Raw genomic sequence first — 13,140 nt, forward strand, 5'->3', positions numbered from 1 at the left:
GTGTATTTTTACCTCTGCTTGTTTATGCTCATATATTTTCATTATATAGTATGTTATTGTGGACCCAAATAAATAGGAGTACACAGAGAAAATTATAGTCAGCTGTTAGGGGCTGAACTGTGCCCTCCCCCCCAAATTCACATGTTAAAGTCCTAACTTCCAGTACCTCAGAATATGACTGTATTTGGAGACAGGGTCTTTAAAGGGATAATTAAGTTAAAATGAAGTTATTAGGGTGCACCCTAATCAGAATGACTGGTGTCCTTATACGAAGAGGACATCTGGACACAGACCTGTTCAGAGGAAAGATGATGTCAAGGTATAGGCAACGAAGCGGGAGTAGGTGCCTTGGAAATCTGCCACTACTTGTTTAAGCAACTAGCTTCCTCCTTCAGTACATCTTTGAGATGGATATTATATATACTATGATGACTCTTGTGTCTGCTCAACACAATATTTATGATTGGCAGCTCAGTTCCCTTGGTCATTTGAAGGCTGATGGTCAGGCATTTAATCTCTACCAAGTCTCAGTAGAACTCCAGGGTATGTTTCTCCAAAGATACGTTATCTGCAGAAGAAAACCTAGCTTTACTCCACCACTTTAGATTGCTACATGGTACTTCTCCTATGGCCACTTTCTAGTGGCTCCATATATCCCTGGATCCACGAGTTCATAAGGCCCAAGTGACACAAGAGCTTCTTCATTGCATCCGAGACCTGTTGCAGAGCTTTTTGTTGCTTGTGGGCCCCTTCAAACTGGCAGCGCACTCAAATATGTGCTTATTGCTCTTCAAATCAGGAGAGAACCTATGGGTGACTGGGTAGCTCAGTCAGTTAAGCAACTGACTCTTGATTTCGGCTCCGATCGTGATCTCAGGGTTGTGAGATCAAGCCCCATGTTGAGTTTGGCACTGGGTGTGGATCCTGCTTAAGATTCCCCCCCCCCAAAAAAAAAAAAAAAAGCTCTCTCTCCTTCTCCCTCTGCCCTTCCCCCACTCTAAACAAAGAGAGAGAGAGACTCCAAATGTGTCTCCTTTTTCTTGGTGGGAAGTGCAGCATTCAGCAACTTTTCCTTTATTTTAGAGGAGCTGTCCTAATATGACCCAGACCAGTCAATCTCTAGAAACTTCACTAAGGTGGCAGGGCCTTGAATTTAGTGGGGTTTATCTCCCATTCCATGCTACACATGTGTGTCACTTTGGCAAATAGGATACTTACTATTTTTTTTGCTCATCAGTTCCACTCAGCGTGATATCATCCATGTTGTAGACGAACATGAAATTCTGCAGTATATCAAGGTAATCAAGGTCTCTGTGAATTAGATCAGAGGTTGACATTTTCTGTAAAGTGCCAGATAGTGGATATTTTAGGCTTTGTGAGCCATATGATCTTTGTTGCAACTCTTCAGCTTTGTGGTTGTAGTCTGAGCACAGCTGTAGATAACACATAGCTGGCACCCAAGTGTGGCTATGTTTCAATAACACTTTATTTATAAACACTAAAATTTGAATTTCATATAATTTTTACATGTCATGAAATATTATTCATTTTTGGATTTTTGTCAATGATTTAAAAATATAAATACCATTCTTAGCTTGTGGGCCATACAAAAATAAGTGGCAGGCTGGATTTGGCCTGTGAGTTGCAATTTGCTGATAGCTGAATTAGATTATGGCAGAGCCACAAAATTGACATAGACAACTAAGGCAAAACCATGTAAGTATCCTGCTGACCCTATCGAATGAAAGCAGATTGCCCCTGGTTATCCTTCCACACACAGGATATACAGAAATAGGAGTATGACATGTCAGTGCTGCATACTAGATGGCAGGGGCTGTATTGACTCACTCCATTAAAGAAGCCAAGTCTGAAACAGTAGGTGCAATTGAAATCACCACCTAATTAATGTTATGATAATCCATGGTCATTCACTAAGATACTTCTGTCTTCTGAATATGCCATAGAGGCAAGTTCAGTGGTAATAGAATAGGAATCCTTACCCTAGAGCCTTTCTAGTATTTTGATGATAGCACTAATCTCTGATATTTCCCCAGGGTATTTCAAAATATAATAAGGAAAATATTTACTTAGAAATGATTATTCATAGAAGAATAATACTTTCAATGTATATGTAGGTTTATATGTATATAATATACATACAAATATATATTATTACACTGTTGAAATGGTTATGACTTGGTTGTGTGTTTATGGGTAATTTTTTTCACTTCTGTATACTTTTTAATATTTTTCATTATTTACAGTGAAAATATCTTCCCTTACAGCCAGAAAAAAAATCTAGTTTGTTTTTGTGAGGATCACTGTTAAAGTCAGTCAGTACTAAATTTATCTAGATAATGAGGTATATGAGGCATATGAACTTAAGCCTGAGAATAGTTGATACCAGCACTAACCTCAGCAAATGTAAGTATTTGATTTATAAGTCACTTTACTAATTTCAAAAAAATTTCAGTTAGCTCAGTATTCTTATTTTATTATTTAATTAAATATTTGAATCAATGCACATCCAGTCTACATGTTTCTTTGTTGATATATATATCAACATATATATATTTGCATATATATGTGTGTGTGTATATATATATATATATATTTGCAAAGAGAATTCTCAAGCTCTAACTTCCAAGTAAAAGCAAATTAATTAATGGAACCTCTTTGTAAATGCTTCCCAAACTAGTATTAACGATGTGTGAAATATGTAACATTAAACTAACTAGACAATTCAGGAATGCTGTGTTCAAGCACTGTGCTATAAATGAAGATGGTTTGTTCCGGTTTGCTGTGGTGGGCAGAGTGTGTATGGATGCAGTCACTACTGCAGACCTTAGCACTACCCCTATTTAGAGTTCATTGGAGAAAGAGGAAGAAAAAAGCATGGTTTCTTTTTCTTCTTTATTGTTTCCATAAGTTTTCCTCTGTTTTCTGAGGCTTTAAAAATTCTAGGGTTGGAAATCATAGCTCATTCCTGGAGTCCCAGTGACTTTATTGCTGATCAGTGTAAGGAACGTAGAACTAAAAGTATAAAGACTTTCAGCATGTGCTTTTCAATAATGCCTTTCTAGGCTTTTCTCACTTGGGTGTATTGACAGATGCTCACAGTGGAAATGAAAGCAAGGTATTGTCATGGAAGATAAGTTCAGGGAAAGACTTTGACCACCTGCAGATGGATGACAAGGCCTTAGACCCTTAGACAAGTTATCTGAAGTGGCAAAACCCTTCCACAATCGCTTATGTTTGGAGGAGAAAGTCTGTAGAAACAGGAAGGGAGCATTGGGCTGGGTGTAGGAGTTCTTGGTTTTAGTCAAATTCTAATACTCTAATAATAAGTAGATGTATGGGCTGGGTGTAGGAGTTCTTGGTTTTAGTCAAATTCTAATACTCTAATAATAAGTAGATGTATGACCTTGAGTTATTGCTCAATTTCTTTTTGTCTCAGCTTTTTTATGTTCCAAAGGTGTGATGAATTATGTGCTCTCTAGTGCTGTCTAAGGTTAGCACCTCTCTTCTCTGGCCTCCTGGGCTTACCTCTCTCTAACACTAACCATGCTGGGTCCTAATTACTGATAAACTGGTTGGCACTTGCACCTTGCCCTCCCCACCTGTTCACCAGACAGTAAGCTGTTTGAGATCAGGACCATGTCTTATTCAACTTTGTTGTATTCCCAGCATTCAATAACTGGCAGGAGCGGGCATGTAAAAGCACAGCCTGTTATCAGTGATCCATTTGTGAAGACTGCAGTCGGGGAGTACTCCCAACATAGGCTTCATCTTCCCGAGTAGTGGTGTTCTTGGGATAAGAGGAAGAAAGGGAACAAATATTTCCTGAGCTCCTACATTTATTGATTAAATATTTGTATTCATACATCTAAGATGCGATATAGGTATAATTCCGACAATTTCACCATGCATAGGGTGTGTAATTTGCCTCAGCAAGTGGCCAATTCTGGAATACGACCCCCAGGTTTCTCTTAACTTCATAACCTGGGCTTTCACTCTAATATGCCTGTAGTGGTAATAATTGGTAGCACGGTCTCTGTAGAATAAGATTATTGCAACCGTTTTATGAAAATAGACCCCAGGAATGTTTGGACTGGAAAGAGCTTTTTTGAGATACTATTTATGTAAAGCTTACTTCATCAGAGTCCTTATTTCTACTCTTCATGTAAACAGCTTTAGAAAAGGAATTGATACAGCGGAGAGAGGGGGTGGCAGGCTATATTTAGCGTATTTTACCATTAAGTGCTTTAAAAAATTTTTTTTTCTTTCCCCAGTATATCTCTTCCTCCATGATCCCCTATCCTCAATTCTGCCTTTGCATTTTTGTAGTAGTCAGTTTATACCACTCACCAAGCATTGTTATCCTGCCTTCTATTGTAAATATTTGTGTATCTGATTTGACTCTGGCTCTGTGTCTTCCGGTTCTGACACCGTGTAGCAAGTTGATGTTCAATAAGCTCTTGTTGAATAAAACTATCATCTTTCCCTTTCAAATTTATCCCTAAATCTTCTTTCAACTACTTAAGGGATTTCCTTCTCCTCCAAATGGAGAGGAGTAACATGAAGGAGATCTAAAAGGATATGATACTCTTTCGTGATGCTGTGTTGCTCTGATCCCCCTTCAGTGAAGGCCCCTTCCAGCTCCAGGTGACAGTGTCTCCTGGGATCACTTAAGCTGTAACGAGCTGCCAAGGTCACGACGTTCCCAGGGTAGCCCACACTTAGTGACCGATCAAGGTCGGGCTATCTAGGCCCAATGTGAGATAGCTCTGATGGGCCATTTCAGCTTCCATTTGAGAAACCGAGCTAGGATTTTTTATTTAATTTTTCTGTCTTTTAAAATTGGAATCAAATCATTAAAAATTAATGAATAATAATTATGAATCTACAAAGTATTTTTGACCTATTACTTCACTTGAATAAATTGGGTTAAGAACCATTTACTTTAGGAAACCTCATCTAGAAAATTTTTCTCTTCTGTCCCTTCCCTGCGTTATGTCAAAATTTACTATCTTACAAATTTTATTGATGAGTACTCCAAGCACTTGATCCGTCTATTGTTTAAAAATTGGATCCATGTAATACTTGCTCAGGGAGCATGATAGAACAGAAAGAATGTGGGTACTGGCGTCAGACTGAGTGTTAATGTCCCAGCTAATGTATATATAAAACACCTACCACATGGCAAATATTTGGTTAATGATTAATTTTTTTCTATATTATATCTTGCTAATTCTGCTGGCACCTTTATGATATTTCATCTCCTTGCATCCGTTCTTTCCAGCCAACGTCTCTTCCCTTCTTCAACCACTTATTCCAAACTGATAGTCAAATGATAGTCAAAATGATCTTTGTAAAATGAAAATCTGATTAGTCTCTTCTCTGTTTAAAATCCTGAGACTTCCTATTGCTCTTTTTTTTTTTCTTTAAGATTTCATTTATTTATTTGACAGAGGGAGATATAGCGAGAGAGAGAACACAAGCAGGGGGAGTGAGATGGGAAGAAGCAGGCTTCCCGCCGAGCAGGGAGCCCGATGTGGGGCTCAATCCCCGGACGCTGGGATCATGACCTGAGCCGAAGGCAGACGCTTAACGACTGAGCCACCCAGGTGCCCCACTTCCTATTGCTCTTAAGATAAACACCAAACTTCTTACTTAGGCTTCTAACAACTAGAATGTTTTGGTCTTATTTACCTCTCCAGATTCATCTCTTATATGTCTGCCTTCCTTCATTGTCTCTGCTACAGCCTCTTTTGCCTTTTTTTAGCACTCCCCTTCCACCCCCCCCCACCCCCCCAGTATTTGTCATGTCATTTTGTGGTTCCCACTGCCTGGAATGTTCCATTCCTGCCCATCCCTTTCCCTTGGTTGGTTAGCTCCTTCTCCTCCTTTAGAGGTCAGCCTAGGAAAGCCTTCTCTGAACTGCCTTCCCTTCCTCCAATTTAAGTCATTGGTATATACTGTCAGACAACTGTATTCCTTCACTTCGGGGCACTTAGATAAATTTATAATTAAGCATCAGTGTGATCAATTAATTGATTTCTGTCTTTCCTGCAAGACTAAGTTCCACGAGAGCAGGAAGCTTGGTTACTGAATTCTCATAGCCTAGTCCAATGATTGGATCATAGGCAGCCAGTATCTATTGCATGGTTTGCTCAGGGTGCATGATAGTCAGCAAAAAACCCAGGTGTGTGAATGTGTATGCATATACTTTTATTATTAATATTTTTTAATAAATGAGGAAACTGAAGCTCATTTAAGTTCCAAGTCATACCACTTATAGATCCAGAGTATCTTACAATTATTAAAAAGCACATTTGTTTTGGGCAATCCTCTCGGGTCTCCTCCCTCCTCGGGAGCTTTGTACTATCACTTTGCTATCGCTCAATAAACCTTGCTTTGCTGCCCACAAAAAAAAAAAAAAGAAAGAAAGAAAAAAAAGCACATTTGTTTTATGAATATTTAAATACATTTTCTTTTCTCTTTTGTATTATCCATGTATTAAAACATTCTTATTGTTCTTGATCAAGATCAGAGTCTCATTTTCTTCTCAATTACTTGGAACTCAGAAGACTCTAGTATCCCTTTAAAATTCACTTATGCCCTCTGACTTGTAAATGACAAAGAAATGCTGTGACCCTGAAATATAATTGTCCAGCCTGTTGACAATGGCCCTGGGAATGTGAACTGATCCCAAATTGATGTTCAAGCCAATTATCAAATATTTGAGCCACACCAGATAGTTTATTTATATATATATTTATTTATTTATTTAAGAGATTTTTATTTATTTATTTGACAGTGAGAGAGAGAGAGCACAAGCAGGGGGAGCGGCAGAGGGAGAGGGAGAAGGAGAAGCAGGCCCCCCACTGAGCAGGGAGCCCTACTCCGGGCTCCATCCCAGGACCCTGGGATCATGACCTGAGCCCAAAGTAGACGCTTAACTGACTGAGCCACCCAGGTGCCCCCACACCAGTTGGTTTATTCACTATAATAAACAGTAACCATGAGTTTTTCTGAGTTGTATGAATCCTTTTAGTGAATCATTGAAACTGAAGGTGTTCTTGAAGACCCTGGTCATAGCTGCTTAGTAAAGGCATGGACTTTGAGATTGCTTGGATGGGTTTCAAACTCAACATTAACATATGCTGTGTGATCTTGATCAAGCTGGTCAATCACATTGCCAATTTATTTCTGCATAATTGAAACTAGCACAATAACATCTATGTTACAGTGTTGGTATGAGGATTAAATGAGATAATGTAAGAAATGCACCTAGCATGTGTTTAGTTAAAGGTAGCTATTGTTATCACATTGGGGTAAAGGGTGTAGGAATACAAAGATTATTAAGACATATTCTCCACTGTCTAATCATTTGCTTTACCAGTCAAAAAAAGAAAAAAGGAAAAAATATTCTCCACTGCCTAGGGATTTAGTCAGGGGGAGGGAAATCCTTGTCATGAGAGCTATGGGAAAATTAGGTTATTTCCCCCTTGGTCCACTCTTTGTAGATTGATAACTGGTTGAATCAGCTAGGCAAACTGTCCCTCCCATTCATCAGCACTGCTATCCTTGGGTAGGGACAGGACAGTTGTAAAGATAAATCTAAGATACATACACATGCAATTAGCCTAGATGCATCTATAATATAGTATTATTACATTACATTATATACCAGTGGAAGAGGAAAGCAAGTGGGCCAATCCTGAGGCCAGAAGAAAGTTACAGATTAAAAGCAGATTAAAAGTTATCACTAGTTACACCAGCAAATGGCCTAAAATACACATTGGGATTGACTCCCCAACAGCCATCATCTACCAGATTTTAATATTATAAATCATGGTAATTCCTTCCTTTTTGTTACTGCTTGGTTTGAAAATAGACTAATGATCAAATTCTGGCCGATGAGACATGAGGGGAAGTTTGCTGTGGGAATTCTGGAAGATTGTTCCTTTGTCCAGCATGGAAATGAAGTTAATACCTAAGTTAATACCTGAGCATAAAAACTGAGCATCTGGGTCCTTATTAAAATGACTAAGTCACTGGGAATCCTAGGACTACCTCAGGGAACCAAGGGTTATACATAAAACGAAGTTCAGCTGTGTAGCAATAATGCAAAACTCTATGTCAAGTACACTATCAACAAAACAAATTTTTTATTGCTATTGTATGACATGTTTTCCATGAAAAATGTATTTTCAGTTTGAAATGACTGATTTAGAGAATAAAACCCATGGTAAATTTGAGATTGTATATGTGTTCTAGTATTAATTGAAATCCTTAAATAAAGAATAACCTGGCCTGACATGGACATTTGGGGATTATTATGCTACTATCAGGGATTCTAGGAAACACAGATTTGGCTCCATACCATTCCCAAGGCAGAGGTTCACTTGTCCCAGTGTGTGTGTGTGTGTGTGTGTGTGTGTGTGTGTGCATGCGAGGGAAGGGTCTGGGAAGGAGAGGAGGCGGAGGTCAATCTGAGGTGTCCCCCTTCACGCCTGTTCTGTTATTCAGGCAAAATTAGGTTAGAAAGAACATGTCTTAAATATTGAGGAATCACAAAGGACAACGTGTACCCTGTTGAGGGTCCATCTCCTAGTACTGATATGATAAAAGAGATGTATACGGGCTAATTACGTGTATGAATCTTAGACATATCCTTAGAACCAGGTAGAAAAATCCTTTCCTTCTCTGCCTGTGCTGTCCCTACCCCAGGAGAGTGGTGCCTATAAGTAGGAGAGATTGTTGTGTGGCTCACTCAACCAATTACACACACACACACACACACATCTTTCACTTGCCCGTTACTGCACAGAAAGGTACAGAACAAAAACCAAATTTTTTTTATTATGTTATGTTAATCACCATACATTACATCACTAGTTTTTGGTGTAGTGTTCCATGATTCATTGTTTGTGTATAACACCCAGTGCTCCATTCAGTGTGTGCTCTCTTTAATACCCATCACCAGGCTAACCCATCCCCCCGACCCACTCCCCTCTAGAACCCTCAGTTTGTTTCTCAGAGTCCATAGTCTCTCATGGCAAAACCAAAAATTTAAAAACATTTTCCTACTCACCTGATCCTAAAGCACTTTTGAGGTTTCTTCATTTTGATTTTTATTATTTTATTTTATTTTAAGGTTGGTAACAATGAAAAGCAAATGGTAAGTTAAGATCCCTGCCCCCAACACACACACACGCATTTTCCCTATATTCTCACTTCCTTCTTTTTTACTTAGTTTGAATAGGGGAGTTTTAAGAGTGAATCTTTGGGTACAGAAAGGACTGCAATAACATTCATTTGCATTTAGAGGTGAGTCAGACCTAGGGATTCCCCTGGGCATTTCAGAGCTGGGCGTGGGTTCTGCACAGTGTATGGTGGTTAGGAAATATCATGGGGATTTGGTTCGTGGTAGATGTGGGTCAGGAGCAGAGAGGAAAGGGTCACACATCCCATCTTCCTCCCTTTTCCGATAATCCCCACTAGTGTCTAAAGAGCAAAGCCTGCTCTGGGGCCTTGTGAGAAGCAGAGCAGGGTTTTGGCCTCACTATGGTGGAAGTAAAAGGAATAGGCAGGGAATTCTCAGGCAAAGGAAGCTGAAAGAAAGGAGATCCTAGGTTAGAAATCAGAGACCGCTGTATGAGAAGCCAAATAGCTTTTCAACAGGCAGTATCGAGGTCACTGGGAAACTGAAAATCAACTTGCCTCCTTCTTAAGAATGAAGACACGTGTACTGCCCCTGTTTAAAGCCACATGCCCTAATTTTTCCATTTATATCCAGACATATTTATCTTGGTTCCGCACAAACCCACACCCATGCTCTCAACACACAGCAATGTCATCTCAGACATTTTCAAATTCACACCTGCTGTAGAGCTAGCCTTCCATTTATACCCTATAAAATACACAAAGTACACATTTTATTGCCACAAATGCTCAGAAAAGACAAAGCCCTTTAGTCTGCCTTGATTCAAAAGTAATCTGAAAAGTTAATCTTTAGTCAATGCCTGGAAACAATGTGGGAAAGTTCTCACATATATGCAAATTCAGGGATTATTGACATTTTCACCCAGAAAGAAAGAGAAAAAAATTTCTATATCAAGTGATATGTGACCTCAGATGGGGAGCCTGATTTTATATGTTAATATTTTCAGTGTAAACATACTGTTAGTTGTTGAACAACTGCCTCTTTAAGGGAGAGGAAAAGCTGGGTTTAGACTGACTCTTTTCCTAAAATCAGGAGTCTGGTCTACATACAACCAATGATGAGAAGGAGTGTAGTTAAATAGAACTGAACTGACCACCAGAGGAAATGAGGGTCAGTAATCCAAAACCTGGCCTTTGTTTCAACTGAATCATAGTTCAGCTTTTTTCTGCACAATCTTGTTTATTTCCCTACAGAAATTGATTTGAAGAGCAATTGCCAGTAGATTTGTTCATGGTTATAATCCAACCTACAACAGTTAGTACCAGGAGTGTCTGAGAAAGTAGACTCTAACAGAAGACTTTGGAAAGGCATCACTTACAGGCCAGATACCAATGAAAGCCCCATCAGTGGTAGTAGAAATAACAGATGGTCCATGGCATGAGTAGCAGTACAATTTTTAAAACTTTCTCGTCAGCAGTGAACTTGGATGGTATATCAGTGGAAGGAATGCATTTACCAGTGTAAATGCAATGTGTCACTCATTTGAGAACAACAAAGGACATAGTAAATATTAGGACTATGGAATTGGATGGCTATTGCTAAGGGCCGTTGGAGCTCTGTAGAAAGACAATGAAAGGGGGATTAATTATCAGTTCAAGTCTAAATGTGAAAGCCGGAGAACCTCCTTGATAGCATAAAGGAGACTCTTATCTCCTGTAGTAGAAGGTCCCCTCCCCACCCCCAAACGCTGAAGGTAACGACAGTAGCAGAACTCCAGAGAAAGCTAAATTCTCAACTATAGCAAATGTACTTTGCCAAAGTCAGGGCTCTGTTGGGGGAAGGAATGGGATCCTGAAACAGGGGATGGAGACATCTGGGTTGATGCACTTGACCTACTCCCTGTTGAAAATGAATTCTTTCCATTCAGGTCAATAGACAATGCTCTCCCCAAATAAGCAAGTAGACACTGACTGGACCAGTTGAGGGCAGCCATCTCCATCATCACTCACCCCAGGGCTGACTTATGGAGCACTTGAAGAGAATAGTCATGATGATGAGGATAGAGCCAATATGCTCGCTCAACAGAATGGGTTGCCTTGCACCAAGACTGATCTAGCAATTGTTGCTGCCAAATGCTGCCGGGACCAATCCCGAGCCTCTGATATGTCACTTGGTGGCAAATTAACTACACTGGATCCATCTTAGCAATTTATCTTGACTGGACTTGACATATATTCTGGATATGAGTTTACCTTTCCTACCTACAGGGCCTTATCCAGTATCACTATCTGAGAGCATACAAAGTGTTTAGTTACTGACATGGGATTCTGAATGACATCTCATTGGACTGAGGGACCCCCTTAGCATAGGAAATCTAGTGGTTCATACATGATCTTAAAATCCACTGGTCTTTTTTTTTTTTTTAAAGATTTGATTGATTGATTGATTGATTTAAAAGATTTTATTTATTTATTTGAGAGAGAGAAGAGATAATGAGAGAGAGTACAAGCAGGGGGAGGGGGAGAAGGAGAGGGACAAGCAGGCTTCCCACTAAGCGGGGATCCCAATGCGGGGCTCAATCCCAGGAGCCCGAGATCATGACCTGAGCTGAAGGCAGATGCTTAACCGACTGAGCCACCCAGGAGCCCCAAGGCCCACTAGTCTTATCACATACCATTCTACACAGAGGCTTCTGGTTTGGTAAAATGTTGGAACAGCTTTGATGAAAACAGATCTAATGAAATTTGTTGAGGTGCCAACTTGGAGAGAGCACTCTGAGAAGATGTGGGTACCATTCTCCAGGGCAGTATATATCTTACATCAACTAACATTGTACAATGTTGGGTCTGCAAGAAGTAGATATGATAGATAGAGTTGATTTATAGCTAGACTGGAAAAACTCCCCTCTATCTCTGGAGACTCCTGGATGTATAGTTTTTGAATCTTAGCCAAGATAAGGGCAGTGGGATTTATGAGGTGCTATTAAAAGTCGGAAGGCTCCCATGGTGACCACCAAGGTTAACTTCTTTACTGATGATCTTTGACTGGTGGTCTAACCAGTCTGACAAGCTTGGCCCAGAGTGCATCAAAACTCCACTGGGAACCTTTACATTTAGCTTTCCCAAAGCTAAGATTCCTTGCACAGATATTGGCAGTTTATCCCAGATTCAGAGTATAATTGTGTTTGAATAAGGGCCATGGGAAGTTATGTATGAAACATCTCTCAGACCTCTAATACTTGCCTATACTTTCAATCTCTTGCCTCAATGTATTGTCTTTAAATAAAACCCTCAAGTGAGTCTGGTAAGTCCTTTCAAATATCTGAACTTGGGAAATCTTTGCAATAAATTATATGGATCCAGGAACCAATGGATAAAGGCAGGATTGGCTTCGAACCATCCCTGTAACTTACTGGGGAAGTGGTGTTTCATTTCTGAAACTGCATATTTAGAGATCCTGGTTCCCAAAGTGGGGACACTTCCACTATGGGACATAGCATGTGTTTCATTTAACCCTAAGCAATGGCTATCACTCAGTTACTTAGAACTTACTGTGCCCAAAGACCAGCAGTCAAGAAAAAGATTCACCATCCTGGGAGAAGTAATTCACTGTGATCATCAGGAAAGAATATGTTTGGCACCCCTGTGATGCCTTTGGCTTCTTAATACTCCCTTGCCCAATTTTGATGGTAAATGGACAAGTACGACAGGCATTCTGAGAAGGGAATGATGAATAGGGTTTTAGACCCCTCAGGGATGAAGTTCTGGGTCACCAAAAGAGGTAAAAGGAATCTAAAAGTGGTGGTAGAGGAGAATATGGTGCTCAGTTATGGTCTTGAGAGTAGCTGCGCCGAAGGTGCTATAGTTCATTTCATTAACCTTTTTCTCTGACAAGTCTTTCCCCATCCCTCACCTCCCCACCTCCATAAGATCCTACAAAATCCTAGAGGGGCTGCTCTTAGAACTTAA

This window comes from Mirounga leonina, unplaced genomic scaffold (assembly GCF_011800145.1).
Source record: "Mirounga leonina isolate KUSES-001 unplaced genomic scaffold, KU_Mleo_1.0 Mir_201, whole genome shotgun sequence".
In the NCBI taxonomy this organism is placed as follows: domain Eukaryota; kingdom Metazoa; phylum Chordata; class Mammalia; order Carnivora; family Phocidae; genus Mirounga; species Mirounga leonina.